Source organism: Colossoma macropomum, unplaced genomic scaffold (genome assembly GCF_904425465.1).
Source record: "Colossoma macropomum unplaced genomic scaffold, Colossoma_macropomum, whole genome shotgun sequence".
NCBI lineage: Eukaryota > Metazoa > Chordata > Actinopteri > Characiformes > Serrasalmidae > Colossoma > Colossoma macropomum.
In genome coordinates this window covers 13,038,061-13,056,125 of record NW_023494796.1, presented here as the reverse complement: position 1 = coordinate 13,056,125, position 18,065 = coordinate 13,038,061, and the positions used below count along the sequence as shown (strand labels likewise).

At 37.5% G+C, this 18,065-nt stretch overlaps 1 protein-coding gene across 2 annotated transcripts in view; it reads left to right on the top strand.

Moving 5' to 3' along the window:
- Positions 1-18,065, top strand: part of fam160a1a (family with sequence similarity 160 member A1a) — a 47,827-nt gene that overhangs the window by 1,040 nt on the left and 28,722 nt on the right. Inside the window, exon 2 of one of the 2 annotated variants that reach the window (XM_036583826.1) lies at positions 17,309-17,428. The exons of the other annotated variant lie outside the window; for it this stretch is intronic. The gene's annotated coding sequence lies outside the window, so the exon portion shown is untranslated. The remainder of the gene's footprint in view (positions 1-17,308; positions 17,429-18,065) is intronic. 2 annotated transcript variants of the gene reach the window in all.

Genomic DNA, 18,065 nt, shown 5'->3' with positions numbered 1-18,065 from the left:
AGCTAATAGGAACGTTCCCCTTGAGTACTTTCTTAAAGAAGGCAGCCAATCAGAACAGAGCTCATTGACATATGTTAGTCTTAAAGGTACAGCATCGAAAATTCGAAAAAAGAGTGGAAAATGGACATGTAAACATGAATTATGGCTGTTTATGGTGTGTGAACAAACGTTAGTGGACCTCAGGGGAAAATGAATAAAGCACAATTAGTCCTACTTAACTGAATTTAGTGACTAATAGACTTAGTAAAAATCACTGTGTTTATAGTTTTTAAAAGTAATTTTATTACACGTGGCGCTACTTATGCATAGTGTCTGTTCTAACTTGGCAAACCTCAGAAAAACTAAATATTGCATGCCTTTTTTTTGTCTCAAAGTATCGTGATGTTATATTTTTGCCATATCACCCACACCATTTAAAATAATATTACTTAAAAGAAAATCATATTTTTAGTCACATTTATAGTTTATTACTGTAATTTCAGATTCCCCAAATTAGATAAAGAATCAGATAATCGTGTAGTATCTATCCAACTCTGACTAACTGTGAAATCTCCCATCCTTTATGGATAACTTAAAGGGGAATTCCACCAATTTCCCCATAATTCAGTTTGCGATGTCTGCAACACAAATATAACCATTTTCTTTACTATCCAAAACCACCAGTGGATCCACACGTGTCTTCTGAGTTTTTATATGTAATGCTGACAATGGTAAAATAGTCATACATTTGAAACACTAAGGTTTTTTGGGGACTGTTTTGCTCCACAACACCCTCCGCGTACCCCACTTTAACTTTGACTTCAAAATAATATATAAATTTTAGACCAAAATCAAAATGTTGTTACAGGCATCAGGCAAGGTATTAATAACCATTTCATGTAATACCTATCTGTGAGGGAAGCTTTTAGAGTTGGATGTCTGGCTTCTTTCACCACCACTGTGAACTATTGACTTTGCATCTTTACCATTTAATTCTGCAGGAGTTTAGAAAAATCAACCCAAAGTCAATACTGTCCAATGATGACAACACTCCTATTGGAGCTGTCTTAAATGATCTAGCTTGTAGGAAACTTCTGCTTTGTGAAAAAAACCCGAAGACTGCTGCTCTAGATTCCACTGGCAGAACATCATCACTTTCTAAACATTTCCAAGTACTGTTTTGAAGACCATGGGAATATTTCCGGTATTGCTCTAAGACTATGTTTCTACAATAGATATACATATAATAGAGCTATTATTTGTATATCAGTTTTACCATCCATGAACCTACGAGGTCAAAACACCAATTTGGTTTCTACGACTCCCATCATGAGCCTTTAGGATTTCATTGAGGACTATTTGACTTACATTAGTGATGCATTACTGGCTGTTCTGCAGTTGGACCTCCTGCTGCGTCATTTCACGTTTTAGCATCCAGACTTCTATATGCATCAAGTGCATGCTTATATGGATATTTTTGCCAGAAATGTGAAAGCAGCTATTCCATTTGCAGTGCAAACCGGAGGAAATGGCCTGAGGCCTGGAGGTCTCAGGTCTGTATCTGCATTAGGTTACTACAATCTGATCACGCTCAGAAAGAAGCCCATCTATATTTTACACCTGCATCATCTTTTATTTAAAATCCATTGAGATTTAATTATTTAAAGCAAGGTGTGCTATGTAAGGAACTCACACACGTTTCTCCACCTTTCATCTATAGATGCTGTAAGTTCTGAGGAACTTTGTGCACTAGTTTTTAAATAATTTTCCAGCTAAAAAGTTCCCTTTCTCACCTATATGTGACCTGTGGACTATTTAAATAAAACAATAGTATCGCCCTCTACACTTCCTGTAGTGTATTACAGTTTGTCAGAATGACTGTGTGGATCATATAAACATTACAGAGCGCTTTTTGAAAGAATAATAGAAGCCATATTGAAGCCATATTAATAATAATTAACAATAATTTGTAATTGGTTATTAATTATTATTACTATTATTACTATTATTTTTCCATATTTTACCATTTTACACATTTTAGAATAATTGTAAATTTTTCAGAAACTATGAAATAATTAATTGGGTAAAGAACAGCCAAGCACACACTTCAGTATCGTTACGTCACTGTGTTTTTTTTTTTAAAGGTCTAAAGCTCTGAATGTGTCTGCAGTAAATACCAAAGGTGTGTGTTACAGAGCAGAAAAGCAGGTTTGGTCAGTTTTCCTTCTGTATGTAGGATGCAGTGATGAAACCAAGTGCTTTTATCTCATATTGACGTGTGTTTGTGATATGATGTAGATACGTCTGCACTGATTGCTCTTTCTCTAAAGCTATTGGCTGATCTAAAAGTTATTGTTGTTAAGTTATTGTAGTGTCTACAGTAATGTTTTGCAGAAAGAAAAAACATTCTTTAGGTTTTTGGCATGGTTTTGTTGAGTAAATAGTGGGTGCTGAGCTTTAGTCAGGTTCAGTATAAATGGCTGATAGGTTAACTTGTTAAAGAGTTTTTGAACAGTGTAAAGCTGTGTAACAGACAGCCTTTGTGACCTCATAGTGAGCGGTTAATGAGTGAAGTTCAGGGCAGTTTTGCGCAAACTCCATTTATTTATTTATTTAATTAATGTCGTTACATTGTGCGGTTTTCATGAGTAATAGACCAATATAAATGGTACAAAATTGCTCACAGTTGTTCATTAACAATAACATACATATTGGCACCAACATATTAAAACCTTGTAACTCTATTTATTTGCTTGTTTATGTATTTATTTATTTATTTTTTTTTTATTTTATCTTTATGTGCCATTTGAACGTGTCAGCTGTCCTGTACATTGTGGAAACATGTCCTAATGATTGCAACAGAAATTGTCCAAAATATCTTTGTCTTTATCTTTATTGTAATAAAAATATCTTTACATTGTTGTACATTAAAGTTGAATGCATTTTTCTCTGGTAAAGTTATCATATTGCAGTTACAGGATCTTGTGCCAGTGGTGACAGTATATGTACATACTGTGCAGAAGTATTCGGACAGGATTAGTTGTACATGTTGAGGTGGAGTGATGTATTTTTTACTTGTGTTTTTCTGTGATTTTATTCCCGTCTGAACCGACCATGTCGGTTGTTTTTACCGACTTCACTCCCGCATCAGTAAAGATTCCAGCCCCCTTTACTTTCTATAAAACGAGCCATAGAAAAAAAACAGGTTACATTAAATCCATGCAAATTGACGTGTCAGTAAATATGCTGTCATGTTCTCTGGAGAATGTATGGAAGCTCTCAACAAAGTGTTTACTTGTGTTCTTTTTCGCTAAAATCAAGATAAACAACTTAGAACATTAAAATGTGAAAATTATTTGAAAAACCTTTGCGTTTTTGTGGTGACATTGACTGTTGGCTATGAATTCCCCAGCTAATGACACACTGCATTCATTTAAGACAGCTAGACCGGTGGTTATTAAGTGTTTTTGGAGTAAAGGTTGTGCATAAAGAGAGAAGCCCCTCCCATCTCTGTCATTTATACTGAGATTTCTTGTTCTGTGCCAATTAGTCACAAATGTTACATAGAAATGTTCCCATGGAAAATCCTGTCCGAATAGGGCTTAAAACACCTAAATAGTTTTAAACAGTTTTCTTATCTAGGCGGTAAGTGCATTTTTCCCAGTAAAAATACCACATATCATTAAAATAAATACAAATAAACATAACAGAAACCCATAACATTTATTTTATAATTTCTTTTGAAAATTTGAAAATTAGTTTATATCTTCTAAGCTAGTTCGAAGAGTACAGTTACAGGATCACAGGCTTGGTTTTTGACTTCTCACTGCACTCCAGCCATCACATAGATTTGTTCACTTCTATCAGCAGCACCTGAAATAATTTAATGAAGTGTTGATTAGATAAAGCAGGGACTGGATGATAACTGCAAATAATACTGGGCTTCACCGAGGTGAGGGCAGGAAATGGTAAAACAAACACATGTACACACATAAAATCACTACTTATGCTATTAATGTTAAGTGTATTTATTGTAGTGCAGTGCTTTTCTGAGAAAATAAACACTTACTGTCCAGTGTATGTAAAGGACAGACTTACTTTCTCTGTTCTCTAGCTTTTTCTCTCTCTCTGTTTCTCTGCATTTTCTCTGACTCTCTTTCTGTCTTCTTTCTGTCTCTCTCCCTGTCCTCTGTCTGTGGTCTCTCTGCCTCTTTCTCAGGTTAGTGCCGGGTGTGGTGGTTTCAGATTGCTGAGAGATTACACACTCTCCGCTCTGAGACTTATTTCAGCATGCTCTCTCACTCATTCACCATTCAGGCTACATTATACTTAGTGGTGGGCAGTATGACAACATGTTATCGTGTTGTGATATATGTTGGAACAGTATGTCCTCTCAGAGCATGTCGTGAATATAGTCAGTACTTAAAGATCATGAAGCTTCTGCATGTTTCATTGCAAAGAGAGCACAATTAGTCCTATTTAACTGGATTTAGCTGCAGCACTGTATGTGAAATATAAAATAAATATAATTTTTTATAGTTTTTGATAGTATTTTTAAAGAGCTCATATCCTGTATTTTCCTTGCATTTGAATTTTCCCTTGAGGTCCACTTACAATGTTTGTGTGATTTTATGTACCAAAAACGGACGTAATTCGTTTTTATGTGACCATTTTCCAGCCTCTCTTTATCTCTCAGAAATAAACAGGCTGTTTTTGTAACAATACCTTTAAGACTGATATATGTAAATGAGCTTTGTTCTCATTGGCTGCCATCATTCAAAAAGCAGTCCAGGTTGAAACTTAGGACTGTTGTAAGCTGAATGGGCAGAGCTAAACAGCTGTGGCATCATAAAAACAGTGAATTCAAAACAGGCTGTATTTGTAGCTTAGTTTTCTTATATGGTCTGGGGAGTGAAGGGTACCTTATGAAACTTTAATAGTGTTTAAATAGTATATCAAACTTTTTATTTATTTATTTTTTAAAGGGAGCTTGGTTTTACCATGAAATGGGCTCTTTAAATGTGGCACTGCTTGTGCGTTCTGTCTTTTTTTAGATCTTTAAATATTATGATACATAAAGTAGTAATAGCAAGAAACAGCACTGTGAGCTGCAGCGTGTTCAACATAAACATGAGATGAGATGTTCTGAGAGCAGAAACGTGATCTTCTCTCACTGCTGTCTCTCTCTCTCTCTCTCTCTCTCTCTCCCTCTCCCTCTCTCCCTCTCTCCCTCTCTCTCTCTCTTTCTCTCTCACTTCTGTGTTTGATCTGACAGACCTAATGACTGCCTGTATGTGTGGTAACCCGTCTAGATCCCAAATTGCATTTTTAGTCTCTAACAGCGAGTCGCCTTTCCTCTTTATGTGAAATATGCAGTCGTATGCAAAAGTTTGAGTGCACCTGGTCAAATTCCATGTTTTGTGGATTTTCTAAGTGAAAATAAATGAACACATCCTCTACAGAGATCACACTTTTGCACATTTTAATGCAGAGCTACTGTTTGTTTGCTGAATTTAACATATTGAAAAGAAAAATAGAACATAAATGGTGACATGTGCGAAAGTTATTATATTTGATGTTTTTTCCAGTGTTAAACTCAGCAATAAATACAAATTGTTCACTAAAATTAGCGGAAATAATGATTGATATTTAAGCTTAACTGTATTTTCACTTAGAAAATTGAGGGTGTTCAAACTTTTGCATACACGTCCCGTATCTCCTCTCAGTAAACACACTGTCTGGCTGTACACAAACACCAAACATATTTACAGGACTATTAAACTCCTCCTGTATTCCTCGCTTTTATGCTGTTTGTTTCTCCTCTGTTCCTCCTATATTCATCATCTAATTTTTTCTTGTCTTTGTCTACTTCTCATCTATTCCTCCACTATTCTCCCAAAGTTCCTTCTCTATTTCCACACTGCTTCTCCTCTGTTCTTTCTATTTCTCAACTCCTTTTCTATTTCTTTCCTTCTCCTCCTCTATTCCTGCTTTATTCCTCCCCTTCTTCTCCTCGGTTCCTTCTCTGTTTCTTCTCTGTTGCTCCTCTCTCATTCTCTGTGCATCTTCTATTCCACCCCAATCCACTTCTGTTCCTCCCCTATTCCTCCTCTACTCCTCCCATACTCCTCTTCTACTTCTCCTCTGTTCCTCCTTTTTTCCTCTCTTTCTCCTTCTCTATTACTCCTCTGTTCCTGCTCAATTTCTTCTCTGTTCCTTCTCTGATAATTCTTTATTTCTCCCCATTTTTTGTCTACTCTCCTGTGTTGTATTCTCTATTCCTCCTAAACTGTTCCTAAACTGCATATGTGTTTCTCTGGAGTGTGTGTGTGTGTGTGTTTGTGTTTGTGTTTGTGTGAGGGAAGTTAAGTGTCTTTCAGTTTTTGAATATTATCAGCTGGAGGTTATGACTACAGGGCTGCATTTTATCCCTCAGGAGCCACTGTAGCTTTATCTCCACATTACAGGCAGTTCTGTACACAACCTCCCATCACTCTTCCCCCATCCTCTGTGTGTGTGTGTGTGTGTGTGTATGTGTGTGTGTGTGTGTGTGTGTGTGTTGAGGCATGCAGACTAAGTGTCCTTAAAAGGGAATCCCACCAGCTTTTTAAAATGTTTGTGTATTTCAGTGGCTGAGATGTAAACAAAGTCATTTAGAGAGGTTGGATGTGAAATGGTTCATTGCAGAGACTCTGATTTCTTTACAGTGGTGGTGATAGGAACCAGGGATCACAATGTCTACAACACAAATACAGCCATTTTATTTACTATCCAAAACCAACGGTGAACCTATATACGCATCTTCTGAGTTTTTATACGTAATGTTGATGATGGTAAAATAGTGAAAATTTAAATAAATAAATAAATAAATAATAATTTTCCCTCAACATTGTCATGTAGCCCTTCAACATGAGTGGATTTCAGGCCAAAATCTCTCTGAATTTGTTCACATGTTCACACTGTACCATGTTCACAGGTAAACTTGGTACAATGTGAAACTAACTCTGAAGAAAATAATAATAATAATAATAATAATAATAACATAATAATAATAACAATAACATAACAGCTGTTAAACAGTTCATTGTTGAATATTGGCTTCATAACGTGCCACATGTTTTCAGGTGGACCCCTGTACCCCTCAGCATTAATTGTTGTTTTACAGATGTGCATGTTGCTCTTGCCCATACCCTATATATTAGTCCACTTCCAATAGATTGTTTTTTGGCCTTGGCCTTTAGGCACTGAGATTTCTCTGGATTCTTTAAATCTTTTATAATGTTATGGACTGCAGATGGAGAAATTCCTGAATTCCTTGCAATCGTGCATTGAGAATGTTGTTCTTGAACTGCTGTATATTCGCTCACACAGTTTTTCACAAAGCAGATACACTAAGCCTTCCTTAAATGCACCTTTTATACCCACAATCATGATTGAGTCACCTGTTTCCTATTCACCTGTGCACCTGTGGAAAGTTCCCAAACTTCCCAGTCTTACATTGCCCATGTCCTAACTTTTCTAGAATGTGTTGCAGGTGTTAAATTTGGAATTAGATTATATTTAAAAAGAAAACCAATAAAGTTGTTAAGATAAAATATTAAATATCTCTTCTTTCTCTAAATAAATACCTGCAAAAGACATTTTACAAATCATTGCTTTCCCTTTTTATTTGCATTTTGGCTACTGTCCTAACTTTACTGGAACTGTGTTTGTAGTCCTCTAGTTGTGTTTTTGTTTTTTTGGAGTGTGTATTGTTGGTATATTTGAGCTTGTGGATGTCATCCTGTGTCGGTGGCTATTCTCATTCTCCTGGGGTTTCCAAACTGCTGTCTGATTGTTGACGTCTCCATAGTTACGGTTACCTTGTCACACCCCCCCCCTCCCCCTTAGGATTGAACAGCTTCCTCGTATGAGGTTTGCAGGGGATGTAAATGAGGCTGTGCTGTGTTTGCATTTGCGTGTCTCGGGAGTTCTGAAGAAGATGAATTTGAATCTGCTGCACAGTGTTTCCATTTTTGGTTCCCTGCTGTTTGGTCTAAATAACCTTAGTTCTGCACTAACGTAAAGCACAATGATTTTAAAGGGCCTATGTCATGGAAAACCACACATTTCCTCACTTTTTTTTGATGTAGTATGTAAACACTTTTAAAAGTTTCAAAACTCTGTATATGGAAGCTAAACAGCTCGTTTTGAATTACTTGTTTTTGTGTTGTAACAAAAAACAACACATTTGCATAATTTGGCCTGTTTAGTCAACAGACGTTTAGCCCCACCCCATCACACTAAAGTTATAAGGAGTGCTTTTTGAACAAGCTACAATACAGCACAACCAGAACAGAGCTCATTTACATGTTTACCAGTCTTAAAGGTACAGTAACAAAAAACAGCCTGTTTCATTGTAAAGGACTTTTAAAGCACTTGAGAAGAAACCTTGTGTAGAGCTGTAAAACTGCTCTCAGATCAGCTCTTCTGGAGCTGTGCACGGGTGATCTGGTCCTCTGTAAATATTTCAGTAGATCCTGACAGCAGGCTTTACATCACTTCTCACCTCGAGACTTAACGTCCCTGTGCAGAGCTCTGTGAGAGATACCACATGTTGCTGATGGACTTTGAGCCTCTTGCAGTGGAAATTTCAAACATTATTCTTGTGAGCTGCAGTGAAATTACAGTAGAGATGCACCAATCCCAGTTTTTCTCTTCTGATACCGATACCTGTACGTGTTTTTTTTTATTTAAATCTTATTTAAATATTGTATACATCATTCTGTCTAACATGAGGCTGTAGCTAGAGCAAAAGTGTAATAAAAATGAAAATTATTAACGTTGAATATAACAAAGTATTACAAAAAACTTAGAAGCTGTATCAAGCATAAAATACCTTCAAATTGCAGGTGTTTGCTATTAGCCAGCATGAATAGTGCAGCTTGTCTTTTTAGCTGATGTTTAATTGAGAAATTTTAAAATGAGCCACCCTTATTATTCATCAAAATTTCATTTAATTATAACTTTTTGGCCTACATGAAATTGATAATAATGCAAAAGTATGAAATAGTTTTTCTCTTGCGATGCTGATACAGTACAGGGGAAAATTCCTGCACCTCAGCCCACACAGTTACGTTGTGACAACCTGTTGTTTTGGTGCTCACAACGTTGAAATGTAATTCCTCAGAAAGCTGTGACAATGTGTATTGCCGGCAAAAATGGATGCCTGTTGGAGGAGGGTTTTAGCAGTGAAGATTGTTTGTTGAAGGTAGAAAGTCAGGAGGACGCCCTTTTTTTGTACAATGAATTTTTCTAGAATTTAACGAAGAGTCGTTTGGCGTCCATAGCTGACAAGAAAACAACTTCTGATTTATTCCACTGCTGCAGTCGATGGCAAAAGCTGTGAAAACGGAACCCTTGATGGATCGTTCCACTCACCACTGCGGTCTGCGGATCAGTGCTGCTGGCTGTGGCAAAATTTTCTGTTGTGGCTTTGTTAAAAACAGTGGATTATCCAGATTGTCTTCATCCGTCTACTGCAAACATGTGAACGCAATATAAGAGACAGTATTGATTGTGTATCAAGGCCGATTTGTTTAATAAGGTCAATAAGTTTGGTGCAGCACTACATTAAAGGGCCCCTGTCCTCCTTTTTTGTTCCTCCTTATTTGGTGAGTTTAACATATTGGTGTCAAAGCTTTTGCACAGGCCACACCCATGTTGTTATTATTTATTTATTTATTTATTTAATGTTTACAACATGTTAAATTCAGCAAATAAACAGTTTATGTGTAACAAAGTATATTCTCTGTGGAGAATGTGGTAACGTAATTTCAGGTATTGAGAAAAGTAACAAAATAGGTAACTTGACCTGGAAACACCCAGACTTTTGGATACGACTGTATATGAAAGAGCTCTGTTTCGACTGACTGTCCTGTGTAGTGTTTAATTCGAAAAGCAGTACTACTTATAACATCAGCATGAATACGCAAGGCAAAACTGCTGTGGGCTTAATAGGCAAAAAATGTGTTGGTGTGTGACATCACAAAAATGGCAAATTCCAAACAGCCTGTTTTGGCAGTTTAGTTGCCATATATGGACTAAATGGACTGGGGAATGATTGGTATGTTTTGACACTTTCACGGTGTTTATTTACTTTAATTATTAAATCTTGTTTCTTTGAAATATTGAGGAAAATTCAGTTTTCCACAAAATAGACTCTTTAAATTTAACCACTGTTCTATTTGGTCAAGCACAAGGCTGCAGTTGGAGAAATTTGAAGAATAACAGTTCAAGCTTGTGGGAAAACTTTTTACTTTGTGTGCTTTTTGCAAAACTCTCTCTCTTTTGCTCCCACCCCTTGCTGTCTGTGCCTGTATGTGTATTTTCTCTCTCTCTCTCTCTCTCTGTGCCTGTTTGTGCTCTCTCTCTCTCTCTCTCTGTGCCTGTTTGTGCTCTCTCTCTCTCTCTCTCTCTCCTCTCTCTCTCTCTCTCTCTCTCTCTCTCTCTGGGACACGCCCATTAGCTCTGGGGTGTGAAGCTGGATTCGCTCCCTTTGTTATTAACACACAAACCGCCCTGTAATCAATACCAGATTTCTCCTTTGGAACACGTCTTACAAGAAAGAGAAAGATTCAGGCTTAGTTTACAGACTCAGGTGCAAGTTTGTTTGTGATTTTTTGATATTTAAAGTTCCAGGGAGCACAGTGTAAACTACAAAAAAGTTTATGACTTTTGTCAATTTGGCTTGACAAAGCCATTGCTATAAAAACACAGGTGGTTTCTAAGGTGTTCACTGTATGAAAACTGCACATGTGATCAGTCCCAAAAGCACAAGCGCACAATTCCCGCATAGGCTCCATGATCCTGCAATTTTATGGTTCTAGCTCAAAAACTGCCCCATGGAAACAGTACAAAAAAGCTAAAGTTAAGAAGTTAAAAAAGTTCAACTTTGACTTAAATATTAAAATGTCTGTTAAATTCTAAAACATAATATTCTATTAAACTCTCTTTAAAGTTTGAATTAAAAAAAAAACAAGACAGTTTTTACAGTATTCAGGTTGCACTGTTTTAAAACATTCTACTATAAGCAGGTGAATTGGTAACAGGTGAGGGGATCATGATTGGGTATAAAAGAAGCATCCACCATAGACTTAGCCTTTGCAAACAAAGATGGGTAGGGTCCACGGTGTGGCCGAATGAGATCCAATTTTATTTTTCCTGCGTAAAAAGCACGCCAGCACATGCGTCTTTTTCCGTTTAACTTTTGTTTACTCTTTTCCCTGTTACGATACAAGAAGCTCGGCTTGGATACTTTCAACAGCCTGGAGAGCATGAAAGCTCTTGGATTGAAGCTAACTTTATATCCTCCGTCTTTTGGTTCATTGTTTATTCTTGTCTGCTAGACCAATTTTTGTATTGAACTATTCCTTTTAATTTTGTTTTTCCAGAATATAAAACACTGTAGCCTGGACCGTATTCCCCGAACATGCCCCTGTGATGAGCAAGGCACTTGTTCTCTAATCTGGTGAGATTATTGTCTCTGTGGGGGTCTCACACCCAGCCACCTGTTAGCTAATCTTAGCATCCCAAAGCCATATGAACATAGAGCAATTTATCATTTACATGCCGAGGTACAGTGCATAGTGTCTCTAATGACCGCTTTGTTAGAAGCTGTTCCCTTGTCCTTCCACTTGCTTGCCACTTTATTAGAAATAAAATATCCCAGTCAGATTTGCTCTCAGTTTGATGCTAAATGTAGTGCTGAGAGCCAAGCTAAGATCAGTTCCTCAAAGCTCAAGCGTGTTCTCAGCAAGAGCTGTGGATGAAAAGGATTTTCAGAGTTGTCCTTCTTCTGAGAGAGAGTTTGTTTCAGATTTGATGTCAGAAAGAATTTACCTGTAGGAGAACTCTGCCTCTCACATTTACTCTCCTTTCAGCGTATCGTTCAGAGCAGCATTTATTCTGTTTATATTCTAAATCTGTCTGATGTTTGCCATTTCTATGTGAAGTCTGTATAGCTTACCTTGAAATTAAGAACATTTTTCCTTCACCAAGTAACTATTTCTCATATGAGAGATTTATTATAATTATGTATAATATGCATTACAGACCTAATGTTTGTTAATATGTTGATTCCTCCAACTTATTTTAAATCTTCAGATGCTCCTGAATGTTTTGTCCAGTTGTGCTAAGTAGCACCGTTAATGATCAAAGCTAGGATTCTGGGTGCAGCCTCTCAGAGGAAATACCAGTGACATCTTTATTAGGGCCAGAAAAGCAGAACATTTCTGCAGCACTTTAGATTTTAGAGTTCATTTCCAGTGGCAAACTGCTCAAGTAAGGCCTGCTGCAAGTAAAGCAGAACTCTTCTGTGGCACTTTTGTTTTACAGAGGAGTTTTTTGTATTTTGTACGTGATTGAGAAGTGAAGCAGCTATTGGCTGTTGAAAGGGGACCTTAATGGCAGATGTGAACATGTATATTCTGGTAAAAAGCTTTCTGGTAAAATAAAAACAAGAAAAGGCTGCAAGTTTGAATGAGACAAAGAGGTAACAGAGGTAAGTGGATGGTGCTAATTAGTGGGCGATATACCGGTTCATCTAGTAAACAGGTTGAAATTCTTTCTCAGTTATGAGCTTTGTCATTACTGTTATACCAATATGCGACAAATAACACAACATAAATCTAGTGCCAAACACCTCCCATGTGGTGAGTTGCAGCCTGAGGTAGGGTGGTTCAATTTGTTGTTGAAGGATTGACATCAGATTGTAAAGATTAAAGGAGAAAAAAGAGAGTTGGATGACAAACCAGTCTCTTGGGGTTATCCATTAGCCATAAGCCTAACGTTGGGACTAGCTAGCTTTACGTGTGCACGGCCTACAGCCCTCGCTTGGCCAACTGCTTCAGGTAATGCTGCAATCTCAGCCTACAAGCCATCATCACGGTCTGACAGCGTAGGTAAAAGCCCTATGAGACATGTTGTCCAATAAAAGTAATTTAGATTTACTTCAGTTGTTAAACATTGTTCTTATTAAACATGAAGGGACATTCTGCATTCAGAAACAGCTGATGAGAATGTCTGAATGAAGTGATACATGTCATTGATGGTGATCTTTGGCAGATCTGCTAAAATCTAATGTAAAAAGTCACTGTCTACCAACTGAGACATTATGTATAATAATGACAGTATAATAATGACAGTCCTTCAGTCTTTCGAAGTATGCTGCCAGCTTCAGTTGGCACTCGTTCTCCTTTGCGTTGGTGTGTCTGGGCACTTGTGAAGAAAAAGATGCACTGGTTTACGTTCATTTCAGATGTCTCCATTTAGTGGTTTTATCTGTGATAATATCAGCTGTGGTCCCTGTGGTCATGAGGCTGGGAGCTCCAAACCAGCATAATTAACCTAATTACTGAGATTGGATAAATACAGTGAAACTGAGGAAAATGCACACCCACTTAATCCTGCTGAGTTCTCTCATTCATCCTCTCTGCTGAGCAAACATCTTTCTCTTCAGTCAGAAGGCCTGGATTTATGTATGATAATGTTCATGTTGGAACACTTTTGTCTTGTTTTACCTGTTTTTTAGAGCATATTTCTGTTCATGGTCTTTATAGTGCAGGGGTTCCCAACCTTTTGCTGCCAACCACAAAGCTTTTCATGGCCACCAAGAAGATTTATCTGTTTAGAATACAAGCAAATGTAACACCATAATCAACTGAGCCTCTTGAATTTTGCTTGAATGGATCACGCTACATAGTAAACACAAATCATAAAATGATGAATTTCAGCATAATATGGTCAGTTGCATTAAGCCAGTTGTGTCTAGACCACCTCACTCAAAGACTTAAGAGTGTTTCCCTCAGCTGGCTGGTCATTTAAAAGCAGGAAAGGTAATTTGTCTGCTCAGTTCATTTGTTCAACTAAAGCACTTTGAGCTTTTTTTTTTTATTAAACCATAATTTCTGTAAGTGACTGAAGACATAGGCCTCAAGTTTGGGGCTTTTGGTCTTGTTCTTTTTTCATTTTGTTTGTTTTGTGTTGAAAAATCCCAGCAATAAGCATTTGTTCATTACCCCTCTTCACCTTGTCCAGCGTAATGGAAGACACAGAAGACAAGGAAGCAAGATGCAAGTGCGAGCTGGGAGCTTTATTGGTGTCCATCCAAAACATCAAAAAAAAAAGAAAGAAACAAAACTAAAGTTACTATAAAACTTGAAAAATAACGTAAGAAACAACTGGAATCATGAAACACAGAACACACAGAACCAAACCAAGTACAAATACTGGGGATAAATACACCAACCCAGAATCAGAGAACACAGCAAACAGCACCAAGCAGGGAACAGGACAAAACCACAGGGTATAAATACAGGAGGAAGGAAACACCTGGGAGCAATTGTAGGGCAGGGCAACAGATGATAAGACACAGGTGAGGGGCAAGGCAGAGGGGCGGAGCAAGGGAGGAGCAGGGAAAGCAAAACAAACGGAATCACATGGCAGACACATGAGGGAAGGTAAACTAAAGGAGAAAAGCAAGACACAATGTTATATTACTTAGCACAATCTCTTTGACATCGTACTGTCTTTAAATTTAATATAGTGTTAATGCTGTCATTTTAGCATGAAGGAGTTCTTTTAAATAAGTGGGTGAAACCTAAACTCATTCCAAATGTTCCTAAATGAATGGGAACAAGCAGGTAGCTTGTATTTCTTTGTTAGCTAGTGTTTGTTAGCTAGTTATAGCTCAGGCAAATCGAAGGTAACATTGTATTGCACAGTATTGTTGTCTGGTTTAAACTGGTTAACAGTGGCCATGGTGTCTTGTGCCTTTGCATTTGCAATATTATAATTTTTTGTGTGAAATATTTCAATGAAAGGGGAAAACTTCATTCATGACAAATGCTGAATGGGAACAAGCTACTAGCTAGTATTTGTTTGCTAATTATAGCTCAGACAAATCCATGCTAGCATTTTGCTGCACAGCATTGTTGTCTGGTTTAAATTGGTTAATTGTGGCTGTGGTGTGTTGATAAGCTTTTGGGGCCTTTGTGTTGGCAACAGTATAATGTTGGTTTAAAATATCCCTTTACAAAAAAGGGTACCATTCTAACACATGTGAAATGATCCTAACTGAAAGGGAACAAGCTACTAGCGTTTGCTAGTTGTAGCTCAGACAGGAGAATATTGTCAATGCAAAGGATCTACTCTTGCACTGTGTTACACAGCATTGTTGTGCGGTTTAAATTGGTTAATCGTAACTGTGGTGTGTTGGTAATCTCTCTGACTCTTTGTGAGCCGCCTCCTTAAGCTCACAGTCTGGTGTGGAAATCAATCTGCTAACTGGAAAAAAAACAGCTGCTAGAGTATTAAAATTCAGGTTCAGGCTAGTCAGAGCTGAATGGGTGAAGGGCTTGAGAGGGTTGACCTGTTTAACACAAAAAGCAGAGCAGACATGAACCCTAATTCTGTTTTTTGTTCGCACATGTGGAATAGATGTTTGAGCTTAGGATTTTATTGGTGGCTCTGATGCTAACTCTAGCAGGGCTTTAAAACCCAAGTGTTTGTTCTAGCTTTGAGCTTCAGCACGTACTGAGAACAGGTTTTCTTGCAATTCTTGAAGACTTAATGGAATCACATAATTTCCCCCTTACCCCAAGGCATGTTTGGTGTCTGAAATTTTCTTCTTAGACAAATGTATGTTAGCAAAGCTAAAACGGTACCCTGCAAACACAGTTACATTGTGACTACACCTACTGTTTTGGTGCCCACAACGTTGAAATGTAATTCCTCAGAAAATTCTGACAACATTGTGACAACATAGTGGCAACAATGACAGTAAGTTGTCACAACCTCATAGAATCCTCACAAGTTCCATTATGTTGTGCGTGGAACTCCATGGAATTTTGCCAAGTTGCTAACAGGTAATCGTAACACCATACGGCAGCGTTACTGAATAATGAGGTTGTGACAACATTGTGACAACCTTGTTTAGACGACTTATAGAGTATTACAGTATGTAATACAGTGTCAAATCGCATAAAGTTTATTTGAGATTACCGAACAACTCCACACTGTTTGAGGCATGCACTTAGCACCATGCTAATTAATGCTAATGCTTTAAATGTTTATTAGCTACATTATATTTGTAGCTCCAGTGCTAAAACTAAAGAAGTAAATTTCAGACACCAAACATGTGCTGGATGAAAGTACTGTTACATAATAATAAAAACATTTTAATAGTTACAATAATTAATATATTACTGTAGTAGTAGTAGTAATAATAATGATAATAATTAATAGTAAACCGTTTCTGTACACTACCGTTTAAACTCTATAAATTTCTTTGAATTAGAGGGATAGTTTATTCTAATGTGCATGTAAGATTGGTGTATTTAAATGAACTCTGTTCTAGAGGCTATCCTGCATTTAAGAAGCACTGTGGGCTGAAACGCTATGTAACATAAGCATGAATGAGCAGTACTGTAGGCTGAATGAGTGGGGCTAAACTACTGTGGGCTGGATGAGTGGGGCTGAACTACTGTAGACTGAATGAGTGGGGCTAAACTACTGTAGGCTGAATGAGTGGGGCTAAACTACTGTAGGCTGGATGAGTGGGGCTAAACTACTGTGGGCTGGATGAGTGGGGCTAAACTACTGTAGGCTGAATGAGTGGGGCTAAACTACTATAGGCTGGATGAATGAGACTAAACCACTGTGGGCTGGATGAGTGAGGCTAAACCATTGTGGGCTGGGTGAGTGAGGCTAAACCACTGTAGGCTGGATGGGCGGGGCTAAAATACTGCAAGCTGAATATGAAAATGATTATATACTCCCTCAATTTTTTATTTCCAGAACGTAAGGAAAATTATGTTTTTCCTCATATGAGCCCTTTAATATAATCAAAATAATAACACCACAGCTCAGCAGATTGTGTCTGTATTTGTGTGGTAGCTCCAGTGTTTTGTGAATTGGTTTGCTGTCTGAGGGTTTCAGTGAATGGGCCTTTGTGTTCAGTGTGGTTTTGGAACGTTTACTTACATTCTTGAGAGGGTGCATTTTCATTCAGAAAAAATCCTGCGTGCTCTGCTCCAAGCTTATGACCACTATACATGGTCAAACTCCACCCACTCTCCTTACCCTCTTTCCCCTCCCACTCTCTCTCCCCCTATCCCTCTTTCCCGCTTTCTGGCTGTAAGCATTACTGGAGGGTCTTACTCACTGCTCACTTCCATTCTGTCACTTCCTCACTCGCTCACTCACTCACACTGAACTCCTACACAAAAGCTGCTCTTTTCCTTCTCTGGCTGAAGCTACAGTCCTGATCTGAGTCCTTTTCTCTTTTCAGGATTTCATTTGGTTTACTGCAATCGCCTGGACTTGAATGTGAATCTACTGGATTTTCTGAAGATGCTGACGCTCTGTTTGTAAGGAGGTCCCCTCAGCTAGCAGCTACGTTCAAACACAAGTAAGACATTTTCAGCGTTCTAGAAGTGTAGGAGAAATTTACTGTGTAAGGCTTTTCACGATCATGACATTTTAGCTGTCAATGCCATATAAATGATTTTGATTAACAATGTGTATATGGCTAAATTATCTGAATTGGCTGATTGGCTGTCTTGTTACCTTGTTGATATTTAGTAGCTAAAATAAACAAACATTATTCACTGCCACACTCTAAAGGTGTTGAACACCAAATAAACATTACTCACAGCCGTACACTAAAGGTGCGAGTAACAAACATCAAACAAACATTACTTACTGTCACACTCTAACAGTGTCAATAACAAATATTGAGCAAACAAACAGTACTCACTGCTACCCTTTAAAGGTGTTATTAACAAACATTAAATAAACAAACATTACTTACTGCCAACCTTTAAAGGTGTAATTTAAAAAAAAAAACTTTGAAGCTCCAAGTCATAATTATATTGTAAAAGCAATGTATAATATTAGAATAAACACAAACAGATAAAGACAGATACATTAAAAAGTAAGACGAAGAATTTCATTTTATAAAGTTCAACTGATTCTTTTATTTTTATTTCTTTATTTCTTAATTCCTAATCTTAACAAGCGAATAATTATTTGTTTAGATATACTGT